The 26,670-nt window shown below is 44.4% G+C and overlaps 3 non-coding genes across 3 annotated transcripts; 1 reads left to right on the forward strand and 2 right to left on the reverse strand.

Moving 5' to 3' along the window:
• Window positions 1-100: 100 nt before the first annotated feature.
• On the reverse strand, window positions 101-191 carry trnap-cgg. Its single transcript is given in 2 exon segments — window positions 101-136; window positions 156-191. It is a non-coding gene; the product is annotated as a tRNA-Pro (tRNA).
• Window positions 192-13,259: 13,068 nt separating this feature from the next.
• Window positions 13,260-13,350, reverse strand: trnap-cgg. The gene is given in 2 exon segments: window positions 13,260-13,295; window positions 13,315-13,350. It is a non-coding gene; the product is annotated as a tRNA-Pro (tRNA).
• Window positions 13,351-23,394: 10,044 nt separating this feature from the next.
• trnat-cgu lies at window positions 23,395-23,466 on the forward strand. Its single transcript has one exon. It is a non-coding gene; the product is annotated as a tRNA-Thr (tRNA).
• The last annotated feature ends 3,204 nt before the right edge of the window (window positions 23,467-26,670 follow it).

The following is a 26,670-nucleotide window of genomic DNA, read 5'->3' on the forward strand; positions in this document are numbered from 1 at the left end:
ATGAAAGCAAATAAACTATTGTCACATTAAAATGTTTCGCACGAAATGGCACGATGCTGCTGAGAAGATACCCACTGCAAAGCTCAATCCGATCAGAAAAGGGCTCGTCCGGGATTTGAACCCGGGACCTCTCGCAATCTCATTTCACCAAGTCACCCGAAGCGAGAATCATACCTCTAGACCAACGAGCCACCTGTCAGTGTGACAGGAACTATGTATATAAACCAGCTGTCCAGCCACTGTGCTGAGCTGATCCCGCGCTTCTATAACACAGAGTGAATCAGATAAGAGTAATTGGAGAAGGCGAGAAAGGAAGCGAAATGCTTGGTTGAAAAAAGGGATGTTGAGAAAGGAAGAAGCGAATCGCATTGTTTAGACGAAGTTGAAATTCATGGTGTACGATTCAGAGCAAGGGTAGCAATAAACTGAGGAGGAAGATACTGTGCCAGCCTTGACTGCAAACAGGTTGGAATGTAAGAATGGAGATTTGTTGCATTTTTACTGTGTTTTGCTGGGAATACATGCCGTTCGGAGTAGTTACAATCTTAACGGGAGAAGTAAGCGTTTGCAACATAAGTGATGTAATGAATGGGACAACGATAGGTTAAGCGAATTAGGCTAAATGCTAAATGGAGAATAATGTGGGAAAATGTGACGTTATTATCTAAATGGTGCGTTCTGAGGTGCAGAGGCCTCTGGGAGTCCGACCGCAGGATTCACAAAAGGCTCGTGCACATTGACAGTACGGGATTAGGAAGGCTAATGGAATGCATAGTTTATTGATTATAAATGGAGAGGGGTTATGAATACAGATGAAGTTCGGCGTAATTACAATCTTAACCATAGGTGCAGAGGGATCTGGGGATCCAAGCGTATGATTCACAAAAGGCCACTGTACATTCATAGCAAGGAACAGGAAAGCTGATAGATTGTATAGTTTATTGATTATAAATGTAGTGGGATTATGCTTCAGTTAACCGGAGAAGGAGGCATTTGCAGCAGAGGTGATGTAATGAATGGGACAACGATACGTTAAGTGTGTTTGGCGGAATGCGAAATAGAATACAATATCGGCAGATGTAACATTATAATCTAAAAGGTGCTCTCTGAAGTAACGAATGATGTGTCCAAATGAGGAGCAAATTGTTTTATTGAAAAATCTGAGTGCAAGTTAAAGGGGTGGACCATGAATGAAGTCGAAGGGAGATCCAGCAAAACAAAACAGTTAAAGAGGTGCCGGGTGATGGACGTCTCTAACCGTCTTGAAAGGATATTGGAGTGGGTGTAAAACCTGCCCTTTTACCTCTTCCAAGCGCAACATCCCAAGCCCAAAACATGCACTCCAGGTTAAGCAGCATTTCACTTGCATCTCTTCCAATTTGGTCCAATGCATTCGCTGCTCCAAATGTGGTCTCCTCTATATCCCAGAGTCTAAACGCAGACTGGGTGATCGCTTTGCTGAGCATCTATGGTCTGTGCACATTCAGGACCCTGACCTTCCAGTTGCTTGACATTTTATCAAAAGAGCCTGATCCCATGCTCACAATTATGTACTTGGCCTGCTGCAATGTTCCAGTGATGCTCAATTCAAACTAAAGGAACAACATCTCAACTTCCGGTTAGGCATGCGACAGCCAGCCTTCTGGCCTCAACATCGAATTCAACAACTTCAGATGATTAGCTCTAACCCACCTGGACCCATTTGCTTTCGTCGCATTTTATTTTTTACTGTCTTTTATCATTTCTTTGTTTCTTGTCTTTCTTAATATATATTTGAAACCCCCCCCCCCCCCCCCCCCCATCGTATCCCTCTTTCCTTATCCTTTCTCCTCTTTGCTTCCCCTTTTCCCATCACACACATCGACAGTTCACCCTCTGATATTAGTTTTGCTGCTGTTTGGCCTTTCACATCTTTTGTTCTCTCCGAGGACTCCCATTAGCACTTTTCCCCCTTGGTTTCTGTGGCCATTGGCACCCAGTTTCCCGGGGTTTTGGTGGCAATGACTCAACTTTAATTCTCACTGCACAGTATAAATGTTTCCCACTTTCTCAGTCTGTTAGCTTTGACAAAGAGTCATCGGTCTGGAAACGTTATCTCTTTTCTCTCCATACAGATGCTGCCAAATCTGCTGAGAATTTCGAGGATTTTATCTTTAGTGAGGGGGAGGATATTGTTGTTGTGGTCCATGTTGGAACGTGGAAAGAGGCAAGACTAGGAAAGAGGACCTGTTTGTGGATTTTCAACCACTAGGAACAAATTTAAAAAACAGGGCCTCAAGGGTTTTAATCCCTAGTTTACTATCAGAGCCACATGCAAATTGGCATAGGTATGGGAGCGTTAGGGAATTAAACACGTGGCTGAAGGAGCGGTGCAGGAAAGGGAGCAAGTATGGGGCAAGTATTTGGACAGGAGGGATCAGGACCGTTCGTACAATCTCCACATGAACCATCATGGGACCAGTGTTCCAGTAGAAAGGATACATTGGGTGGTCACAATGACTTTAAATTTGCAAGTGGGTATAAGGAAAGCGTAAAACTGCAAGACTGGTAGAATGCTTAATGGAAACCAGAGCAGCAGGTCAGCATGTGAGAAGAAGGGAGACGCTAATAGAATGAACAACTACGCAGGGGTAGGGAAGCATAAAACATATAAACTGAAAGGCGACAGAGGAGTGAAAGCTGGGGATGAGCCTTAGTGTTATCAGAGATTCAGGAAGGAGGTCCGAGTGTGTGAAAAGTGTAGTCCCCAACAAAATCCTGCATTGGATAGACAAATCAGTGGGGCATATTTAAAAACCTTATAGCTATACGCACGGAGTATTCAGAATAAGGTCAATGAGCTGATGACTCAAATGTAGACAAATGGGTATGGTGTGGTGGGGATCACTGAACTGTGGTTTTAAAATATTTTTTTGTTTCGGCAATGCCGCAGTATAGTGAAAATAAAATTGATGGAGTATTAAGAATAATTTCCGAGCAGAGATGGGTTTGAAGTCTGGATTATCCAGCACAATCACTTGAAGGATTATGTCTTGTATGCGTAAAGAGAAAAACAGACACAAATGTTGTTGCTGACTTTTTTTTCAGAGGAAGTAAAATAGATCCGTTGTTGTAACTCGGATTCGAACCGAGGTTGCTGCGGCCACAATGCAGAGTACCAACCATTCTTCGATCATGGCGCCACATGCTCACGGATGCATTAAAATCACGGATCCTGCTGCCCACCTGTCATTGACACTGACATGATGGGATTGGCCACCAATTTATCGTATGTGCTCTCAAACTAACCAACATTCACATATGTGCGAAAACCCAGTCTTCAAATTTAAAGTGGATTGTTAACGGCATTTGATTGGAAATCTACCAATACAGAACATCAGAACAAACAACTCTTTGTTTGCGCAATACTTCTGGCCGAAATGATCAGCTTCGGGAGACTGAGTGAGAGGAGAGTGAAGGAGAAAATTCTTAAACACAGCTTTGTTGACTGTGGGCGGAATTAAACCAATTCCATGTATTCACGTTTCATATTACTTCAAGAGTTCCAAGGTCGTGGATTATGTGACGTAATTAGTCGTGGGTTCAGACACCTTTCGGAATATCGGTGGTGTGAAATCATCAAGGAGGAATCCACTTACCGTTTAGGAGGGCACAGTGCAGAGTTTCTCCTTCCAATCTTTGGTTAGAAATAAATATTCTCAGTGGATTGGCAACTCTGTTGCCGACCAGTAAGATCCCACGCAAATATTTTATGAATATTCAGTTCAATTACAATGAAGGGAAATTATACCTTCATCTAACTCGGCACAAATGTGAGTGCACATGCCAAATACCACATGCTGGAAATCGGACTTTGCAACAAAGCAAAACTGGTCAAATTCGGCATGTACAGGCATAATCTGTGGAGAGAAACTTAATCAATTCAGGTCGACATCCTTTCAATATTCCAACTGCTAAAAGCAATTCATAGTCAGAAGTACAAAAAGGGGCGCAAATTATTTATTGAAAATGCTGAGTGCAAGATAGAGATAGATCATGAAAGAAGTCGAAGAGAAATCAGCAAAGCAAAACAGTAAAAGAGGTGCCATGGTGAGGTACGTCTCTAACCGACTTGAAAGGATACTGCAGTGGGAGGAGGAGGAATTAGTTGTTGTGGTCCATGTTGGGACGTACAACATACGCAAGACGAGGAAAGAGGACCTGTTTGAGGATTATTAGTGGATTATTAAGGACTAGGATCAAAATAATAAAACAGGTCTTCAAGGGTTATAATGAAATCACGTATTGTCACAAGTAGGCTTCAATTAAGTTACTGTGAAAAGCCCCTAGTCGCCACATTCCAGCGCCTGTTTGGGGAAGCTGTTACAGGAATTGAACCGTGCTGCTAGCCTGCCTTGATCTGCTTTCAAAGCCAGTGATTTAGCCCAGTGTGCTAAACAGCCCCTATGTTCTCTGGTTTAATATCCGAGCCACATGTAAATTGGCTTAGGAATGAGACGCGTAGCCAAAGGATCGGTGCAGGAAAGGGAGTTCCATTTCATGGGGCAAGTATTTGGACAGGACGAATCAGTACCCTTGAGACTATCTCCACTTGAACCGAACTGGGACCATTGTTCCAGTGGAAAGCATACATCGGGTGGTCACAAGGACTTTAAATTAGCAAGTGTGTATAAGGGAAGCGTAAAATTGCAAGACGGTAGAATGCTTAATGGGAACCAGTGCAGCAAGTCAGCATGTGAGAAAAAGGTACAGTCTAATAGAATGAACAACTATGCAGGGGTAGGAAAGTATAAAAAATATAAACCACAAGGCAACTGCCGAGTGAGCATTGGGCATGAGGCTGAGTATTATCAGAGCTTCATGAAGGAGGTCCGAGTGCGTGAAAAATGTAATGCGCAACAAAATCCTGCATGGGAAAGACAAATCAGTGGGGCAAACTTAATAACCTTATACCTAAATGCACGCAGTATTTAGAATAAGGTCAATGAGCTGACGACACAAATGTAGCCAAATGGGTATGATTTGGTGGGGATCACTGCAACGTGGTTTTTAAGTATTTTTTTGTTTAGGCAAGGCCGCATGGTATCAAAGTATGAAAAATTAAAAAGAATCACCGAGCAGACTTGAGTTTGAAGACTGGATATCCAGCACAGTCAATTGGGAGGATTATTTACACACAAAAAAGACACAAATGGTGTAACTGACCTTTTTCACAGGGAGCAAAGCAGGATCGTTGCCGTGCTTTGAATTGGAATCGCAGTTGTTGCCGCCACAATGCACAGCACAAACTAGTAAAAGATCACGGCGCCACAAGTTCACTGCAGCGTTACCTCTAGTTTGCTGCCGACCCATCATTGACACTATCATGAAGGGATAGGCCAGCAATTTATAGTATGTATTCTCAAACCAACCAACATATTTACATCTAGGGGCTTTTCACAGCAACTTCATTGAAGCCTACTCATGACAATGAGCGATTTTCATTTCATTTAATTGAAAGCGGATTGTTAATGACATTTGATTAGAAATGTTCCAATACAGACCATCCTAACGATGAAATAGCAGACTGCGCTGTACATGGGTACGCATACCTTTCGGAACGTCGGTAGTGGAATCCCACCAAGGACGAATCCATTTGCCGTTTGGGAAGTTGCAGAGTTTCGCGATCCAAGTCTTGGTTGTAAATAAATATTCTCCGTGGATTTACAACTCTGTTGCCGACCACTCAGTTTGCATGCAGATAATTTGGGAATGCTCAGTTGAATTACAATGAAGGAAAATTGTACCTTCATCACTCGGCACAAATTTGAGTGCACATGCCAAATACCCACATGCTGGAAATCAGCCTTTGCAACAAAGCAAAACTGGAGAAATTCGGCATTACAAGCATCTTCTGCGGAGAGAAACTTAAGATGAAATTCAGATCGATGTCTTTTCATGATTCCAACTGCTAAACACAATTTATACTGAGAAGTAACGAATGATGTGTCCAAATGAGACGCAAATTATTTTACTGAAAAAGTTGAGTGGAAGATAACGGAATGGATCATGAAAGAAGTCGAAGAGAGATCCAGCAAAGCAAAACAGTAAAAGAGGTGCCTGGGTCTGGGACTTCTCTGACCTACTTGAAAGGATATTGGAGTGGGAGGGGGAGGACTAAGTTGTTGTGGTCCATGTTGCGACACACAACATAAGCAAGACTAGGACTTGTTAGGGGATCATTAGGGACTAGGCACAAAAAAAAAATAACAGGTCTTCAAGGGTTGTAATCTCTGGTTTACTGTCCAAACCACATGTAAATTGGCAACGGAATGAGAAAATTAGGAAAGTAAACACGTGGATAAAGGGAGGTTCTATTTCATGGGCCAAGTATTTGGACAGGAGGGATCTGTACCGTTCGGATGATCTCCACTTGAACCGAACTGTGACGAGGGTTCCAGTCGAAAGCATACATCGGGTGGTGACAAGGAATTCAAATTAGCAAGTGGGTATAAGGGAAGCCTAAAACTGCAAGACTGGTAAAATGCTTAATGGGAACCGGAACAGCAGGTCAGCATATGAGAAGAAGGTAGAGTCTAATAGAATGAACGAATACGCAGGGGTAGGAAAGCATAAACTTTTAAATGGCCAGCAACTGGGGAGTGAACGCTGGGGATGAGGCTGTGTTATCAGAAATTCATGAAGGAGGTCCGAATGTGTGAAAAGTTTAGTGCACAAAAAATCTTGCATGGGAAAGTCAAATCACTGTGGCATATTAAAAATCCGTGTGCCTAAATGCACGCAGTATTCAGAATAAGGTCAATGGGATGACGACACAATATAGACAAATGGGAATGATTTGTTGGGATCACTGAAACGTGGCCTTAAAATAAATTTTGTACAAAAATATCGGTATTTTGTAATTTGAATTATTAATGTTATGGATTATAAGCGACTTTTCCATTCGATTTTTTGTTTCAAATGTAAAATAACACCATCCAAGTAAGTACTGAGATAAATACCATCATTCAAAATGGCTCTAAAAACAGTCGCTGACAGGGCCTGACTTGACACAAATTTCTGACGGCTGTGACGATAAACTCATGATATCAATCATTAGGGCATAAACGCCTATTCCCCATCTTGGGTAAATCGTAAATGGGAGAAAAGCGTACTATGGCTAAACAAGGAGGTTAGGGCAGTACGAAAGCAGGGATTAGCACTGCTGCCTACGACACTGAGGACCCGAGGAGATTCAAAGAATTTACAGTGTAGAAGGAGGCCATTCCGCTCATCGAATCCGCACCAGCTCTTGGAAAGAGAACCCTACCCAACCGTACACCTCCACCCTGTCCCCATAACCCAGTACCCCACCCAACACTAAGGGCAATTTAGCATAGCCAATCCACCTAACCTGCACATCTTTGGATTGTGGGAGGAAACCGGTGCACCCGGAGAAAATCCATGCACACACTGGGAGAACGTGCAGACGCCACACAGACAATGACCCAAGCCGGAAATTGAACCTCGGACCCTGGAGCTTTGAAGCAATTGTGCTAACCACGATGCTACCGTGCTGCCCTATGTTAGCGTGCTGCCCATCATGATATCATGAGACATTCTTTCAACTTATGAAGAAGTCATGAGAGTAACAATAAAGACACATTAATGAGATGTATGGTCCCAGACCTCAGGAGGGAAGTCAAGAGAAAAGGGAAATAAAATCAATAAATGACCACCAATCTCGGGAAGCCAATCGCAAATTGATTACACACCTCTGAAGCCTCACCTCATTATTGGCCAATCAGAATGAAACAACATCTTGACGCTCTTGTTTGTGGATTTCAGTGCATTAATAAACAGCAGCTTTTATTGAGACATTTGAGCATAATATTTGAAAATTAAGTTTGTTTGCAGTGCCTGATGTCTGCAGGGCAGCAGAAGTTATGGGGAGAAAGCAAATAACGAGAGTCAACCTACGCTCAAGATATACAGGAAGGGAAAGCCAAAGTCATACGAGCCTAGGCATGTCCTCCCCTCTTTTTATAAGCATTAATCTTAAACTTATTCCAAACTTCGGGGGCATGGTGGCACGGTGGCACAGTAGTTAGCATTGCTGCTTCAGAGCTCCAGCGACCCGAGTTCAATTCCGGCCTCGGGTGACTGTGTGGAGTTTGTAGTTTCTCCAATGTCTGCGCAGGTTTCCTCTTGGCTCCGGTTCTTCACACAGTCCAAAGATGCGCAGTTTAGGTGGATTGGCTGTGATAAATTGCTCCTTAGTTCCCAAAAAAGGTTAGGCGTGGTTACTGGGTTATGCGGATAGGGTGACTTAAGAAGGGTGCTCTATTCAAGGCCAGTGCAGCCATGATAGGCCAAATGGCCTGTTTCTGCACTGTAAATTGTACCATCCCTGTGCGACATCACCAAACTGTTTACTGTTAGTTTCCCCAATTGCGTTAAAGTCACAAGTGAACCGACGCAGATATAGGGAGAATGTACAAACTCCACACAAACAGTGACCCGGAGCCGGTATCAAACCCGGGTCCTCAGTGCCGTAGGCAGAAGTGCTAATCCCTGCTCTCGTACTGCCGTAACTTCCTTGTTCAGCCATGGTACGCTTTTCTCCCATTTATGATTCCTCTTCGTCTCGGGAATATACTTTAATTGAGAGATGTTTAATATCTCCCTGAATATCTGCCGTTGTGCGTCAACACTCAATTATTTCTGGCCAGTCAGTTGGGCCAACTCAATCCTCAGGCCTGTACAATTATCTCTGCCAACACTAAAGCTCCAGCACGGCACTTCATCTCCTGCCCAATTTTAATTTGAAACTCTAGTATGTTGTGATCACACGTTCCAGAGGTTCCTTAATGACCAGAATATTTATCAAACCTTCTTCGTTGCATAATACTAAATCTAAAATATCAGCTCCCTGGTTAGCTCCACAACATACTGTTCTGAGAAACAATCTCTTATGCACACAATGAAATCTTCTCCGGTGCTACTCTTGGCAATTTGATTAATCCAGTCAATAATAAGCATGTTACAATTATTACAATTGTACAATTACCATTCGTCCTTCCCATAAGCCCACATTATTTTTGGTTTATACTGATTCCCATTTTGGAAATATTGCTCGTGGCATGAAAGTTACTTCGACCAAAGAGTTTGTTTTCCCTTGTTTTTAATTTCCAGCAAACCGATTCAACATCTTGGCCCTTAGTGCCAATGTCATCTCTTAATACAGTCTTGGTGTCATCTTTAACCAATAAAGCAACAACATCTCCTGTTCCATCTGTCTATCCTTTCCAGATACTGAGTACCCTTTGACATTTAACTTACAGTCCCGGTCCTCCTGCAACCCCATTCATTTGTCTTTCATATATGGGATTTTCTTCTGCACTACACTTTTCACACATTCTGACCTCCTTCATGAACCTCTGACAACATTCAACCGCATTCCGAACTTTCACTCCCCAGTCACCTTAAGTTTAATTGTTTATATTTTCCTATCCTGGTCGTTAGATTGGCCCTGCCCGTTCGTTCCATTAACCTCTACCTTCTGCTCACATGCTGACCTGCTGCTCCTGTACCCTTTAACCATTCTACTTTTTGGAGTTTTCCCTTCCCTTACCCCCACTTGCTAATTTAAAGTCCTTGTGACCACCCGATGTATCCTTTCCGCAGGGACACTGGTCCCAGATCGGATCAGATGGAGACCATCCTAACGGTACAGATCCCTTCTGTCCCAATACTTGACCAGTGAAGCAGTTGAGGCTCCTTCATTACATGCTTTTAAGATAAAGATAGATAGTTTTTTGAAGAATAAAGGGATTAAGGGTTATGGTGTTCGGGCCGGAAAGTGGAGCTGAGTCCACAAAAGATCAGCCATGATCTAATTGAATGGCGAAGCAGGCTCGAGGGGCCAGATGGCCTACTCCTGCTCCTAGTTCTTATGTTCTTATGAAAAGGAGCTTCCCTTTCCTGCACCACTCCTGTAGCCAGTGTATACTTCCCTAATTTTCTCCTTCCTGTGCCAATTTACATGTGGCTCGGATAGTAAACAAGAGATTATAACCCTGGAGGACCTGTTCTTTATTTTTTTTCCTAATTCCTAATAATACCCAAACACGTCCTATTTTCTAGTCTTGCCAAGGATGTACGTCCAATGTGGACCACAACAACGGGATCCTACCCCGCCAAAATCCTTTCAAGTCTTTTAGAGTCGTTCCTCGCCCTGGCATCACTTCTTCTGTTTTGTTTTGCTGCATCTCTCTTCGACCTCTTTCTTGCTCCATCCCTTTATGTTGCACTCACCTTTTTTAGTAAAACAATTTGCCACTCATTTGGACACATCATTCGTTACTTAGCAGTATAAATTGCTTTTGGCTGTTGGCATCATGAAAGGACATCGACCTGAATTGTCGGTTAATTTTCTCTCCACAGATGATGCCTGTGCATGCGGAATTTCTCCAGTTTTGTTTTGTTCCAATGTCCGATTTCCATTATCTGGAATATTTTGCATCTGCACTCACATTTGTGGCGAGTTAGATGAAAGCACAAATTATCTTTATTGTAATTTAATTGAGCATTCATAAAATACCTGCGCGAGTCCTTACTGGAACGCAGCAGAGTTGCAAGTCCACGGAGAACATTTATTTCCAGCCAAGATTTGGAACGAGAAACTCTGCACCGTAAATGATAAATGGATTCGTCCTTGGTGGAGTTACATCACCGACATTCCGAAAGGTGTCCGAACCCACGAAAAATTACTTCACACAAACCATAAGCGTGGAACCTTTGAAGAAATATGAAACCTGGAAACCTGGAATTGGTCTGATTCCGCCCAATGGACAAAGCTGTGTTCGAGAATGTTGTGCTTGACTCTCGTCTCACTCTGGATCCCGAAACTCACGAAATCGGTGAGAGTTATTGCACAAACAAAGCATTGTTTCTTAGTTACGATGGTCTGTATTGGTAGATTTTCAAGCAAATGTCATCAACAATTCGCTCTAAATTTGAAGTCTGGGTTCAGTGACAATGACAGGTCGGCAGCAGACGCAAACTAATGCATCAGTCAACGTGTGGCGCCGTGATCGTATAGTGGTCAGTACTCTGCATTGTGGCCGCAGCAACCTCGGTTCGAATCCGGGTCACGGCAACGTTGCTGTTTTGCTCCCTGTGAATAAAGTCAGCAACAACAGTTGTGTCTACTTTTCTCTTTTGACCTGCAAGACATAATCCTCCCAAGCGACCATGCAGGATAATGAAGACTTCAAACCCATCTCTATTGGAAGAGTTCACTCCTTTCCATATTCAGGAGACTTACCAGGATGTTGCCTGGTATGGAGGGAAGATCTTATGAGGGAAGGCTCTGGAACTTGAGGCTGTTTCCGTTAGAGAGAAGGTTAAGAGGTGACTTAATTGAGGCATACAAGATGATCAGAGGATTAGATAGGGTGGACATCGAGAGCCTTTTTCCTCGGATGGTGATGTCCAGCACGAGGGGACATAGGTTTAAATTGAGGGGAGATAACTATAGGACAGATATCAGAGGTAGGTTCTATACTTAGAGAGTAGTGAGGGTGTGGAATGCCCTGCCAGCAACAATAGTGGACTCGCCAACACTAAGAGTATTCAGATGGTCATTGGATAGACATATGAACGATAAGGGAATAGTGTGGATGGGCTTTAGTGTGGTTTCACAGGTCGGCGCAACATCTAGGGCCAAAGGGCCTGTACTGCGCTGTAATGTTCTATGTGACTGGTCTGGATAATCCAGACTGCAAACCCACCTCTACACGGAACTTCGTCTTAATTCTCCATCAATTTCATTTTCACTACACTACCGCATTGCCTAAACAAAAACATATTTTAAATCCACGTTTCCCCACCAAATTATACCCATTTGTCTATATTTGTGTCGTGAGCTCATTGGCCTTATTCTGAATACTGCGTGCATTTGCGTACACGGTTTGTAAATATGACCCACTGATTTGTCTTTTCCGTGAAGGATTTTGTCGTGCACTACACTTTTCACAACACAATTCAGTCAATGCATATGTTTTATTGTAAGACAAATCCGAGCAGCCGTCATTTCATACCCCTGTCACAAAAAGTGCAAAAGACTGCTAAAATCCAACAGCTCATTGAGCATCTGAGAATGCTGGGTAACAAGAGAGCTCAGCTTTCACCTCGAAGGCACGCAAATAATTGTAAGAAGTTCGAAGTGAAGGGATTTAAAAGTACGTGAAACGGGGGCGCGGGGTTCTAAAAAAGGGCTGTTTGCGGATGGGCAAAACGTATTAGAGATTCACCTGAAGAAAGAATTTGTGGTGCATTTCCAGTGGGACTGGCAAACACATTCCCTCCATATAAATTTGAAATTCCTTTATTCTTCCGTTGCTCTCGAAAGAAATCTAGAAGCGTCAGAACGGTCCACAAGACATCATTCTCCGCTGTGCTCATTCTATGATCCTGTATGTTTTAAGTTCATTTGCTGGAATGAATAAATAAAAAGTACAATTGAATATTCACGGCGGAGAATGAAGTCCTTCGGTTAGTTTGTCTCTTCCAGATGTCCGCCAGCATAAGGTCGTAAACGAGAATGAAACGCGAATGGGTAAAATAAGAGAAAGCCAAGTCCGGCAGTATTAAAATCTGATTTGTAAAATTCGTGCTTCTTCTGGAAGACTGTGCAATATATTCACCTGAGGAAGGAGCTGCGCTCCGAAAGCTAGTGTTTGAAACAAACATCTTGGACTTTAACCTCGTATTGTAAGACTTCTTACTGTGCTCACCCCAGTCCAAAGCCGACATCTCCACATCAATATATTTTTGGAATATGAGTTGTACCTCTGCAGCGGACCCTGATCTTCACCGGAAAACTACAGGAGGCCGAGGATCAGGATGTCAGCGGTGAGAAGCACGTCATCAGTCCTCTTGGGTCTGAAGAGTTCATTGTGAATATTCCTAATAAATTCAGGAACGTATTCAACAACCTGCCGTTCATGCACATTCTGCCTTCAGCAACTAAACTGCCAACTCTTACTAAACAATGAATCTGACCCTTTGACACCTGCAGCTCAACAGTCGATTTCAGAATTCATCGAATTTCCTCAGCTTTAATTTCTCAGAACTGGATAGTCGTGCAGCAGAACAGTTTCACTCATTCTCATGAAAGCAAATACACGATTGTCAATTTAAAATGTCACGCGCGAAATAGTACGATGCTGCAGAGTCTCATTGCGACGCTCCGCGTGCCCAACCCGATCCCGAAAAGGCTCGCCCGGGATTCGAACCCGGGGCCTCTCGCACGTTCAGTTCACAGAAGTACCCGAAGCGAGAATCATACCTCTAGACCAACGAGCCAACTTTCGCAAGGGGCAGTGCATAAACCAGGCCGATGAAAGAGTGCATCTTTCATGGGGGCGGAAGCAACGTGCTCGAATGGACATAAATTTGATTCTACTCAGTCGATTCGTTTTGTTAACCGTAACTGCAACGACCTCCTACCGCAGGCCTTCAAAGACGCATTGCAATGAAATTGGTACTTGGAGACGTGCGTTTGTCCAAATAAGTTTTGCAAATAAATTAAGCCTGAACTTCGATCATTGTTGCTCACATCAATCTCTCCAAAACAGCAGTGCTGGTGGATGGATAACGGGAGAGCAGGGCAAAACTGCGCTGCTCTTCAATTACCCCAGAGTGCGACCTAAACCCGAGATTTAAGTATACCCACTGGTGAGACTGGGACAGGCACTTCCTGCCACAACTGCAGCAGCAGAACGAACGAAACGGCGCAAATATTGAAAGTAAGTTTTAGTTTCGTAATATTGCAGCGAAGTAAAAATAAAATGGATGAAGAATTAAAAAAGGGCTCCTCGTTGCGGAAAGGAGACAAATCACGGAGCAGATCTCCGTACTACGTCAGGATCATTCAGCACAATCACTTGGGAGGGCTGGATCTTGAAGGTATAAATCAGTTTTCAGTGACAAATAAAGTTTTCACGCAATACTTTTGCTGACTTTTTTCAGCGGGTTTCCCAAGGTGTAAAACTTTTGCAGTAACGCTGTTGTGACTCAGATTCGAACGTTACTGCGGGTACAACGCCGAGTACTAACCACGAGACGACCACGGTGCCACGCGTGCTTGAGGTGTTTCTGCTCCTACTTTGCAGTGGTCACTGTCTCGAAGGGAAGGGCCACCAGCATACAATCTGTGTTTTCAAATCAATCAACATATTTCCATCTCTGCGACCACCTAACTGGCACTGTGAGAGACGGCATCAACCTTAAAGCAGAATGTTAACGGCATTTTCTTGGAAATTTTATGATACAACCCATCCTAACCGAGAAACTGCGTTTTGTTTGCATAATAGTTCGCTGTTTTTCCCTCCAGGTTATTTCTGGTGCACCTGTTCCTTCGTTTCACTTTCACAATAATACATCTGTTCCCACTCCAACTTCCAGTTGATAGACATGCTGCCCCCACAATTTCACACGAATGCACGTGCTCCCCCTCCAGTTTCATACTGATGCAAGTGCCCCCTTCGTTCACTTTCGCACAAATACACCTGCTCCCTCCCTTCTCTTTCACAGAAATACACCTTGCCACTTGCAATGTTTCGTTAATGCACACTCTCCCTCTTTTGAATTTTACACACATCAATCTGCCCCCTCTCTTCAATATCACAAAAATACGCATTCTTCCTTCCTTCCTTCAATGTCATGCTGTTGCATCTACTACTAACCTTAACTCTCACACTAAGATATCTTCTCCCTCTGCCCGATTTCATGCTGATGCAGCTGACCACCACCTCTTCAACTTCATAGTGATGTAAATGCTCCCCCATCCCTTTACCTGCTCCCTGCCTTTACTTTCACAATAACTCACCCTCTCCCTTCCTCTGATTGCACGTGTTCCCTCCCTCTAATTTTCACACTGATGCACCTGCTTGCTCCCTTCATTTTAATAATACTGCACCGACATCCTCCAATTAATTCCCCACTAATTGATCTGCTCCCTCCAATTTCATGCTAATGAACCTTCTCCCTCCCTCCAATTTCATACTGATGCAGCTGCTCCCTGCGTCCAGTTTAATACTGATGCACCTATTTCTTCCCTTCACTGCTCCCATGCTACACCTTCTCCCTGCCTTCGCTTTCACACTGCTGCACCTGCTCGTTCCATTTAATTCCACAATGATATACCTGCTTCCTCTTTCCAATTTCATACTAATGCAGCTGCTCTCACTTCACATTCACACTGCAAAACCTGCTGTCTGCCTTCAGTTACACATGAATACATTTCTAACCAATTTCGCACTTATACATCTCCACACCTCTGATTTCATACTAATGCATCTCCTCACTCCCTACACGTTTATTCTACTACACCTTCTCCCTCCCTTCAGTTACATAGTGATACACCTGTTTCCTTCCTTCAATTTCACGCCGAAAAGCCTTCGCACTCCTTCAAATTTCACATTCATATATCTTCTCCATCACTTCAATTTCACGGCGATACACCTGGTACGTTCCATGCAATTTGCATCTGATCTCTCCCTCCGATTTCAAAATGATGCAGCCTCTCCCTACTTTGACTTTCACACTAATGCATCTTCTGCCCCTCTAATTCCACACCGACACACCTGCTCCCTTCCTTCAATTTCTCAATACTACAACTACTCCCTCCCTCCAGTTGAATGCTAATACATCTGCTCCACACCGTCACTTTCACATTAATGCACCTCCTACTGTCCAGCTTTACACTAGTGCACATGCTCTTTGCCTTCACTTTACACTAATACACGATCGATCACCCTCCCTCTAATGCTGTACTGATGCAGCTGCTCACTACCTTCACAATTCTGCACCTAACTCCCACTTCAAGTTCAGACTAGTGCACTTTCTCCCTCCCTCCATTTTCACACTGATGCACTTGCTTGGTCTCTTCACGTTTACAATACTGTACCTTCACCCTCCATACAATTACACACGAATGCAGTTTCTCCCACCCTTCGGTGCCATACTGATGTAGGGGCTGGTTTAGCTCACCAGGCTAAATCGCTGGCTTTTAAAGCAGACCAAGCAGGCCAGCAGCACGGTTCGATTCCTGTACCAGCCTCCCCGGACAGGCGCAGGAATGTGGGGACTAGGGGCTTTTCACAGTAACTTCATTGAAGCCTACTCGTGACAATAAGAGATTTTATTATTTTTTTTATTACCTGCTCACCCCCATTCCTTTCACACTGAGGCAGCTGCTCCTTCCCTTCATTTCGACTGACACACCTGCTCACATCCTTTCCTTTCACACTAATGCACCTGCGCCCTCCGTTAACATTCCGATCGATGCACATGCTCTGTCCCTTCACTTTCAGAATACTGGCACCCACACCGTTCTCACCCCCACCAACCCCACACACTCCAGCCTGCGGTCTAATCATTTGCCTTGTCTTGTTTCCTGCAGGACCTCCTGATGTTGAGGCGAGTCCACCCGGTGTCCCCCGCCCCTAGCCAATGCTAGAGCCTGAGACACCTCTCCCCCAACATATGCCGAGCAGCGACGAGGGCAGCTGCATGGACAGGAACTCTCAACTGGAGACTCAAGTAATTCCAGATTTAGAGTCCGTGAATGTCACAGATTTCCCATCAGCTGTCTCCAACACCCTCCACCATCCCGGAGGCACGCACATGGTTTGTGCATTTTCTGGAAGAGCCTCCTGTGATATTCTCTGGCATGCATCACACAGCTGCTCCCGTATATCGGGCGGAGGTAGGAACACCAAGGGGGTGGACGGTCGGAGGGCAGACCATCCCCAGGCACTGGCTGCTGTCCTGACGCGTTTTGGGCTTCTGGAACGGAGAGTCCCATCTATACTGAAGATGCAGCCAGAGAGCCAGGCAGGACTGTTGTCAACGAGCATCCGGCACCTGCAGGTGCAGTTGGAGGAGTCCAGCCGCATGCAGGAGCAGGTGGTGGTGCCGACTATGGGTGCCATGCAGGCCAGCACCGCATGGGTGTTATGCGTGCTGGATTGGGGACGTTGGTTTTGTCTATGGTTCAGCATATCCAAGACCTGGGGCATTCTGTGCAGATGCTGGCCGAGTCCTTGGACAGGGCTGCGGTCTCGCAGGTAACACTGTGCAAGAGCCACATAGACTGTGCAACAGCACTCCTGAGCGTGGCCCAGTCACAGCAGGCCATGGCTGGGAATGTTGTTGGTATTGCCCAGATGATAGCTGACGTGGCACAGACAACGAGGGAGGTTGCCCAATCTCAGAGGGAGATGGCACAGTCACTGACTAATGTGGCACAGACCCAGAAAGGGGTGGCACAGTCGTTGCCTGCTGTGTCGCAGTCTCAGGTGGAGATGGTCTATTCCCTCTGTTTCCGACACCAAGGAGTGAGTAGACCACCCTTGGATTGTGTCCGGATCTGGAGGAGTTCCTGCAAAAAGCAACGGGTCGCTGAAAGAGTGACACAGAGAAACGGGGCAGGAAATAAACGATTTCAATTCTTATTGTTTCGCCCAGCATGCAAGAAATCACGATGTGCTTGTCCATGGGAGAATGCGAAACACAACAAACAATTTTGAATGGATGAGTACCAATGAAACGCTGAAATTAAACACAGAAACCGAATGAAAGCTCAAGACACGGGCAGGAATTGAACTCGCGATCTTTGGATTAAGTGACCAACGCCTTCCTAATTTGCCATCACACCATCCACATAAAGTGCTCCTGCGTGTCCGATATTAGAGTATTTGAAAAGTGAATGACGAAGACAGAGACAGAAAGGAATGATTGAGGAGGTGAAAAGAACAATGTACTTAAAAATGGATGGAAATGAGGGAGAATGTCAAATTGAATTGTTTAGACGGATTTGAAAGACGTAGTGCACGGTTCTGAGCAAGGATAGCTAGCAACGGGCGAGTCTGCACGTTCTCACCATGTCTGTGTGGGTTTCCACCGAGTGATCCGGCTTCCTCCCACAATCCAAAGAAGTGCAGTGCAGGTGGATTGGCCATGCCAAATTACCATTAGATTAGGTGGCGTTACGGGGATAAAGTAGAGGTATGACCTTAAGTAGGGTGCTCTTTCCAAGGCCGGTGCAGACTCAATGGACCGAATGTCCTCCTCCTGCACTGTGAAATCTATGATTCTATGAAATGCTGTGTCAGCCTTGATTGCAACCAGGTTTGAATTTATGAATGAGGAAGGTTTTCCGCAATATTACGGAATTTTGATGAGAACACAGATGATGTTCTGTGAAATTATGCAGAGCTCTGAGCTGCCGAGGAACCTTGGTGTCCTAGCATGAATCACACAAGACAAGTTGACCTTTAACCAAGCTTTCAAAAGGATTACAAAAGTAGGGACATTATGCTTCCGTTGTAAAGAACATTAATGAAACCTCATCTGCAGTATTGATGAACAGTATTGGTCTCCTTATTTATAGAAACATGTAAAGATGTCAGAAACAGTTGAGAGAGAGTTTATTAGACAAATACCAGGCCTCAGTTTTTTGACTTCTGAGGAATGGTTGAAACGGTTAGGTTTGTATCCAGCAGAGCTCAGAAAACTAAGAGGCTACTCGAACTCGGGGAGCAATGAGATGGGATGGACAAAAAGGAAATTGTTAACTGCAACTCTCCTGGGTATCTCCCCCACTAAAGGATTTAAAAGAAGCACTCGAATATATGATTCTTCGAGATGTACGGTGGTCCAAATACAATTTGTTGCAGCCAATAAATTAAGGCTGAATTTCGGTAACTGTGCACCGTCCAGCAATCTCCCCGAAACAACACGTGACAATGACAGCTTTGTTAGTGCTGGTTGGGGGGCAGCGTAAACATCACTGCTCTTAAATTACCCGAGAGGGAGACCTGAATTTGAAAGCCCTGACTGTTGTCCCTGTTGTTCTAGTGATTAGGATTCCGCGGGACCTGGGTTCCATTTCCAGTCAGGGAAAAAAGTTATTTTTGTGAGGCACAGCAGCACTGTTCCTTCACAGCTCCAGGGTCCCATCTTCGAGTCCAGGTTTGGTTTACTCTCTGTGTGGAGTTTTTACATTCTCCTCGTGTTGGCCTGGGTTTCCTCCGGGTGCTTCGGTTTTTCCCACAGTCCAAAGATCTGCACGTTCGGTGGATTGGCCAAGCTAGATTGCTCTTAGTGTCCAAAAAATGTTCCGTGGGGTTAAAGGATGTGTTAAAGGTTAAGGGTTAAAGGGCTGGATGTGTGGGCTTCAGTAGGGTCCTCTTTCCAAGATCCAGTTCCGACTCGATAAGCCAAAAGGTTTTAGTTCAGGCAATGCCGCAGTTGAATCGATATGGGTGGAAACAAAAAACAAGGAAAAAAAACTATTTGGTCGGAGTAACTTGGAAGCTCCGAGCAATATTTCCAATAATGGGGCACAGTATAAGCCAAAAAATAATGACGGCTTGTGACAAGGACAGAATGGTAATTGTGGGTAATATTAACATGAATATTGACTGGATTAATCAAACTACCAAGGGTAGCCCCGAGAGAGATTTCATTGTGTGCATGAGGATTTGTTTCTCAGAGGAATATGTTGTGGAGCCAACCATGTAACAAATATTTTACATTTCGTATTGTGTAACGAAGAAGGGTTGATAAATAATCTTGTCATTCAAGATCCTCTGGAAGGAGTGACCACAACATACTAGAATTTCAAATTCATATTTGGAAGAGATGACAAGAGTGCCATACTGGAGATTTAATGTTGGGCAGAGGTAATTGTAAAGGCCTGAGGATAGAGTTGGCCCAAATGGACTGGGCACACATGGTTGTACAGTTGAGGAACAATGGCGGATATTCAGGCGGATATTAAACATCTGTTAATTAAAGTATATTCCTGAGAGGAAGAGGCATTTTAAATGGGAGAAAAGCGTACAATGACTAAACAAGGAAGTTAGGGTGGCATGGGCGCAGTGGTTAACACTGTTGGCTACGACGCTGAGGACCCGGGTTCGAATCCGGCCCCGGGTCACTGTCTGTGTGGAGTTGATACATTCTCCCCATGTATGAGTGGATTTTACTTGAAACTTTAACTTGTGCAATTGAGAGCTTAACCATGGGGTAACAGGAGACAGTTTTGTGATGTAGCTCAGGGATCATAGAGTTTACAGTGCAAAAAGTGGTCATCCAGCCTATCGAGTCTTCCCCGCCCCTTGGAAAGCCCACCCTTCTTAAGGCACCTTCTCCTCCTAAATCAGTAACACCACCTAACATTTTTTGGACACTAAGGGGGAATTTAGCACGGCCAATCCACCTAACTTGCACATCTTTGGACTGTGAGATGAAACCAGAGGGAATCCGGACAGTCATAGGGAGAGCGTTCAGACTCCACACAGTCACTGGAGGCCGGAATTGAAATCGGGTCGCTGGAGCTGCGAGGCAGCAGTGCGAAACACTGTGCCACCGGTCCGCCGAAGTTTGGAATAAGTTGAAGGTTAATGCTTATAAAAAGATGGAAGGACTTGACTAGACTATTATCACTTTTGCTTTCCCTTCCGATTTACATTGGGCGTATGTGATCCCCGTTATCTGTTTTCTCCCCATAACTTTGCTGCGATGTAGACTTCATGCACTGCAAACAAACTTAATTTTCAAATATTATGCTCAACTTTCGCATTGAAAGCTGCTGTTTATTAATGTATTGCAATCCAAAACAAATAGCGTCAAGGATGTTGCTGCATTCTGATTGGCCAATAATGAGGTGAGGTTTTAGAGGTGCATGGTCAATTTGCGATTGTTTTCCCGAGATTGATAGTCATTTATTGATTTCACTTACCTTTTCTCCTGACAGCCCATAAGGTGTCAATTATTTCCGGGACCATCCCTCTCATTAATGTGTCTTCATTATTACTCTTATGACTTCTTGCTAAGATTAAAGAATCACCCCTGCGCATTTGTTCAAGATAGGGAATAGGTTTTTATGCCCTCATAATTGTGCCATGAGCTTATCGTCTCAGCCGTCATTTAATTTGCGTTAAATCAGACCCCTGTCAGTGACTGTTTTAGAGCCATTTTGGGTGATGTTATTTATCTCAGTGCTTACTTGGCAGGTGTTATTTTACATTTTAAACAAGCGATAGAATAGAAAAATTGCTTATAATCCGGAACATTAATAAATAAAATTACAACATACCAATATGTTTTAAAATGCAAAAAAGATAGTACTTGATAGCTTGTCGAATTTGTTACAGATATAGGTGCAGGGAAGTGTTCAGTGTTTATAAAGATGAGAGTGCAGGCTCCTTATGCATTCACTTAATACACAGACTTGAATGATAACAGTCTAAAACGACTAGACAGTCACACATCTCGTCAGACACACTTACACAAAATAACTGGAATAGAAGGAATACGTTGAGCCAAATGCATTGTTTCAATTAACTACTATAAATTAAAACTAACTTCAAAAAGAACGAACATGTTATTCTTATTCCCTCCTTCCAACCTGCTTTCATACCTTCTAACTTTCCTTCGCTAATAGTGCCCTTTTGGGGCAATTATCAATGGTTTCATGCCCATCATTAGACTTTTTACTCCAGATTTTTGTTGAATTCAAATTCCACCATCTTCCCTGGTGATTTACCCTGCGTCTCTGGATCAGTAGTCCAGCGAATATCACAACTCCACTGCTAAAACATACATGCAAAGGCGGAAGCTACGTGTGAAGACCCAATGCATTTATAGTCCATTGCCATAGCCACTCACCCATGACTGCAGATAAACTTAAAAGTGCTCTTGTCTGTGGGAATTTCACAATAAAGGAATTGTGCCCTTTGAACTAAGTTGTGGATTGTTCGGTAAATAGTGAAAGCATATCTAAAAGAAGCAACCAATGGCAACACTCAGCAGGTCAGGCATCACATGTTGGTTCACCTACCAGAAGGTATTATTTGTATCAGCCCATTCGAATACCTTTAACATGTTAAGACTTCCATTTCAAACCCATTCACCTGAAAACAAGATCAAATCTAAAAGGGAACCAAAGGCCTGTCATCACAATTCTCCCTTTCGACTCTGTAGATTTGCTGATTTACATTTCTGGTGAGAGGCTGGTTTAGCTCACTAGGGGCTGGCTTAGCTCACTGGGCTAAATCGCTGGCTTATCAAGCAGGTCAGCAGCACGGTTCGATTCCCATACCAGCCTCCCCTGACAGGCGCCGGAATGTGGCGACTAGGGGCTTTTCACAGTAACTTCATTGAAACCTACTCGTGACAATAAGCAATTTTCATTTTCAAATGAAGACATTGGTGATCAATTCGATTAAGCCATGGTATCCAGTTTGGGAACATACGTACTGCTTTCTTTGGTGCACAGTCGTCCACACATTTGCTGCTCTCATCTGCGACGGTGGTGGCATACTCCTTTAGATTGGTCACTGAGTTCTTAAATATGGACCAGTCCACTGCCTCCCAGCAGTGACAAAGTACCTCTTCTGTTTCCTCGGGCCAGCACTACATGACCTTCTTACCCGGTTTCTCCCGCTTAAGTTTCTGCTTGTACGGATAAGGAGCACCGTTTTGTTTGGAAGGACAAAACACAGAAACACGAACAATACACAGCTTTGAGCCATTTTGGCTCATTGTTCTTTGAAACTTTGGAAGGGCAAAGTTCACGAATGACCAGAGAAATGCGAGGCGCGTCGTTGGATAACTGCCCCAGAAGCCTTTGCTGTAATTAACTACCGGACTAATCTTTCTTACCGCATATCAGGAAGTCTTCTTGGCTTCTAGGAAATCCGAACATATGGTGACATAAAATGAGATGGGATTGCGCAAGCCAGAGACCGGAGCTCGAGGAGAGGTGAGGCGGGGTGCGTCTGCAGTGCGCAGAATCAGAGAGCTTCCACACTTATTGTTCCAATACTATGCTCTGGGGGTTCCGGCCCCCTCATTCCACAAGCCGGCATTCAACCGCGCCCCGTCCCTGCACCCCGCGAACGCGGCAATGCGTCCCCAGACCGGCCCATCCCCATAGCAGTCTTTGGGTGCAACCTATTACCACCATTCCTGTACCAGCCTCCCCGGACAGGCGCCGGAATTTGGCGACTAGGGGCTTTTCACAGTAACTTAATTGAAGCCTACTCATGGCAATAAACGATTTTCATTTTTCATTAAAGCTTTCGCTGGTTTCCCCAAAATGGTCATTCGAAGAAGGTATCCATGCTTTGCTTGCCTCGTTTTTCAGGACGGCATTCGTTCGTGACAATTCTGCCCCGATGCTACATGAATATTAATTTCAATCAATGACAAAAATGTATTTCCCATATAATTGGAACTCATTTATTATCGATATGCAAGTCATTCGGTTCAAAGTAACTTGTTTTCCGTAGCGGAAGAATGTAGTCACAGGACTAAACATACCCATGTGTTGAAGGTGTGGTGGCCAAGTGGGAAGGCGTTGGTCTCGTAAACCAAAAATCGCGGGTTCGATCCCCGTCCGCACCTAACGACAACGTTGCTCATTTATTGTTCTCCCAACGCCCAGTTTTATTCCACGCACTGCTGGGTTTAACCTTCTTTTCACGTTTGCGCTGCAGAAAGCACTTCACTTGAAGCTGTTGGCTCAGAGCCGCACTGTGGCCCAGTTCTGCTGTCTCACCATGCCGAACGCCCGCCTTCGATGCCGACCCAGAGTCACAGTGCACCTTGAGTTTGCACATACTCTCCCTGTCTGCATGGCTCTCACCACCACTTTGAAAAATGTGCGGGGTGTGTGGATTGATCTTGCCAAATTGCCCCTTAATGGGGATGGGGGTCAAGTGGAAACTAAAGGCTCCTGCTTAATATTTGCATCTGGTCCAATTTAAATGCTTGTGTTTGGTTATTAATTTATTAACTGAAATGAGAAATCCTTAGTTCCTGTTTCCACCCCTCACCACACACTTCAGGTATAATTACCGAATGCAACTCGGTATCAAAAATCCCTCGTGTCAAAGTCAAAAATGTACAAGAGCAGGTGTAGAACATACTGCGGGTGAAATTTGAAGAGTCAGATTTGCTTCATCAGGAGACTTGGAGCATATGGAAGCCACTCTGCCCATCAAATCTTCTCCGCCGTTCAATGAGATCATGTCTGACCAGATATAATCCTTTCCAAATAATCCAAATGACCCAACAGTATATCTTTCGGGACTTGTGGGAGGAAACCAGAGCGCCCAGAGGAAGCCCACGCAGACACGCGGAGAACGTGCAGACTCAGACAGTGACCCAAGCCGGGAATTGAATCAGGGACGCTGTAGCTGTGAAGCAACAGTGCTATCCACTATGCTACCGTGCTGCCCTAAACAAATTATTGTTGAGGTCCCACCGAGATTTGAACTCAGATCGCTTGATTCAAAGCCTAGAGTGCTACGATTGCACAATATCATAACCCTTGCTTGCCTTACCAATTAAATATATGCTTGTGTCAGCCCTGAACACACTTGAAGTCTCAGCCTCCACAGCTTCCTGCGGTAAAGAACATTCCAGGTTCACTACCTTCTGACAGACTAAACTCCCCCTCATCTCGGTTTTAAAAGTGCAACCCCTTACTTTGATCCCAGACCATCCTACAAGAGGAAACAACTTGTCCGCTTCCACCCTGCCAAGCGTGGGAAATATATATGTATATATAGAACATAGAACATAGAACATTACAGCGCAGTACGGGCCCTTCGGCCCTCGATGTTGCGCCGACCTGTGAAACCATCTGAAGCCTATCTGACCTACACTATTCCATTTTCATCCATATGTCTATCCAGTGACCACTTAAATGCCCTTAAAGTTGGCGAGTCTACTACTGTTGCAGGCAGGGCGTGCCACACCCCTACTACTCCCTGAGTAAAGAAACTGCCTCTGACATCTATCCTATATCTACTACCCCTCAATTTAAAGCTATGTCCCCTCGTGTTGGTCATCACCATCCGAGGAAAGAGACTCTCACTGTCCACCCTATCTAACCCTCTGACTATCGTATATGTCTCTATTAAGTCACCTCTCAGCCTTCTCCTCTTTAATGAAAACAACCTCAAGTCCCTGAGCCTTTCCTCGTAAGACCTTCCCTCCATACCAGGCAACATCCTAGTAAATCTCCTCTGAACCCTTTCCAAAGCTTCCACATCCTTCCTATAATGTGGTGACCAGAACTGCACGCAGTACTCCAGGAGTGGCCGCACCAGAGTTATGTACAGCTGCAGCATGACCTTGTGGCTCCGAAACTCAATCCCCCTACTGATAAAGGCTAGCACACCATATGCCTTCTTAACAGCCCTATTAACCTGGGTGGCAACTTTCAGGGATTTATGTACCTGGATGCCGAGATCTCTCTGTTCATCTACACTACCAAGAATCTTGCCATTAGCCCAGTACTCTGCATTCCTGTTACTCCTTCCAAAGTGAACCACCTCACACTTTCCCGCATTAAACTCCATCTGCCACCACTCAGCCCAGCTCTGCAGCTTATCTATGTCCCTCTGTATCCTATAACATCCTTCAGCACTATCCACAACTCCACCGACCTTCGTGTCATCTGCAAATTTACTAACCCATCCTTCTACACCCTCTTCCAGGTCATTTATAAAAATGACAAACAGCAGTGGCCCCAAAACAGATCCTTCCGGTACATCACTAGTAACTGAACTCCAGGATGAACATTTGCCATCAACCACCACCCTCTGTCTTCTTTCAGCTAGCCAATTACTGATCCAAACCGCTAAATCACCTTCAATCCCATACTTCCTTATTTTCTGCAATAGCCTACCACGTGGAACCTTTTCAAACACCTTACTGAAATTCATATACACCACATCAACCGCTTTACCCTCATCCACCTGTTTGGTCACCTTCTTAAAAAACTCAATAAGGTTTGTGAGGCATGACCTACCCTTCACAAAACCGTGTTGACTATCGCTAATCAACTTGTTCTTTTCAAGATGATTATAAACCCTATCTCTTATAACCTTTTCCAACATTTTACCCACAACCGAAGTAAGGCTCACAGGTCTATAATTACCAGGGTTGACTCTACTCCCGTTCATGAACAAGGGGACAATATTTGCTATCCTCCAGTCTTCTGGCACTATTCCTGTCGACAAAGACGACATAAAGATCAAGGACAAAGGCTCTGCAATCTCCTCCCTGGCTTCCCAGAGAATCCTAGGAAAATTCCCATCTGGCCCAGAGGACGTATCTATTTTTACACTTTCAAAAATTGCTAACACCTCCTCCTTGTGAACCTCAATTCCATCTAGCCTGGTCGACTGAACCTGAGTATTCTCCTCGACAACATTGTCTTTCTCCAGTGTAAACACTGGCGAAAAATATCCATTTAACGCTTCCCCTATCTCCTCTGATTCCACACACAACTTTCCACTACTATCCTTGATTGGCCCTAATCTTACTCTAGTCATTCTTTTGTTCCTGATATACCAATAGGAAGCCTTTGGGTTTTCCTTGATCCTATCCACCAACGACTTTTCGTGTCCTCTCTTCGCTCTTCTTAACTCTCCCTTTAGGTCCTTCCTGGCTAACTTGTAACTCTCAAGTGCCCTAACTGAGCCTTCATGTCTCATCCTAACATAAGCCTTCTTCTTCCTCTTGACAAGTGCTTCAACTTCCTTAGTAAACCACGGTTCCCTTGCTCGACAACTTCCTCCCTGCCTGACAGGTACA

This window comes from Scyliorhinus canicula, chromosome 13 (genome assembly GCF_902713615.1).
Source record: "Scyliorhinus canicula chromosome 13, sScyCan1.1, whole genome shotgun sequence".
Taxonomy (NCBI): Eukaryota; Metazoa; Chordata; class Chondrichthyes; order Carcharhiniformes; family Scyliorhinidae; genus Scyliorhinus; species Scyliorhinus canicula.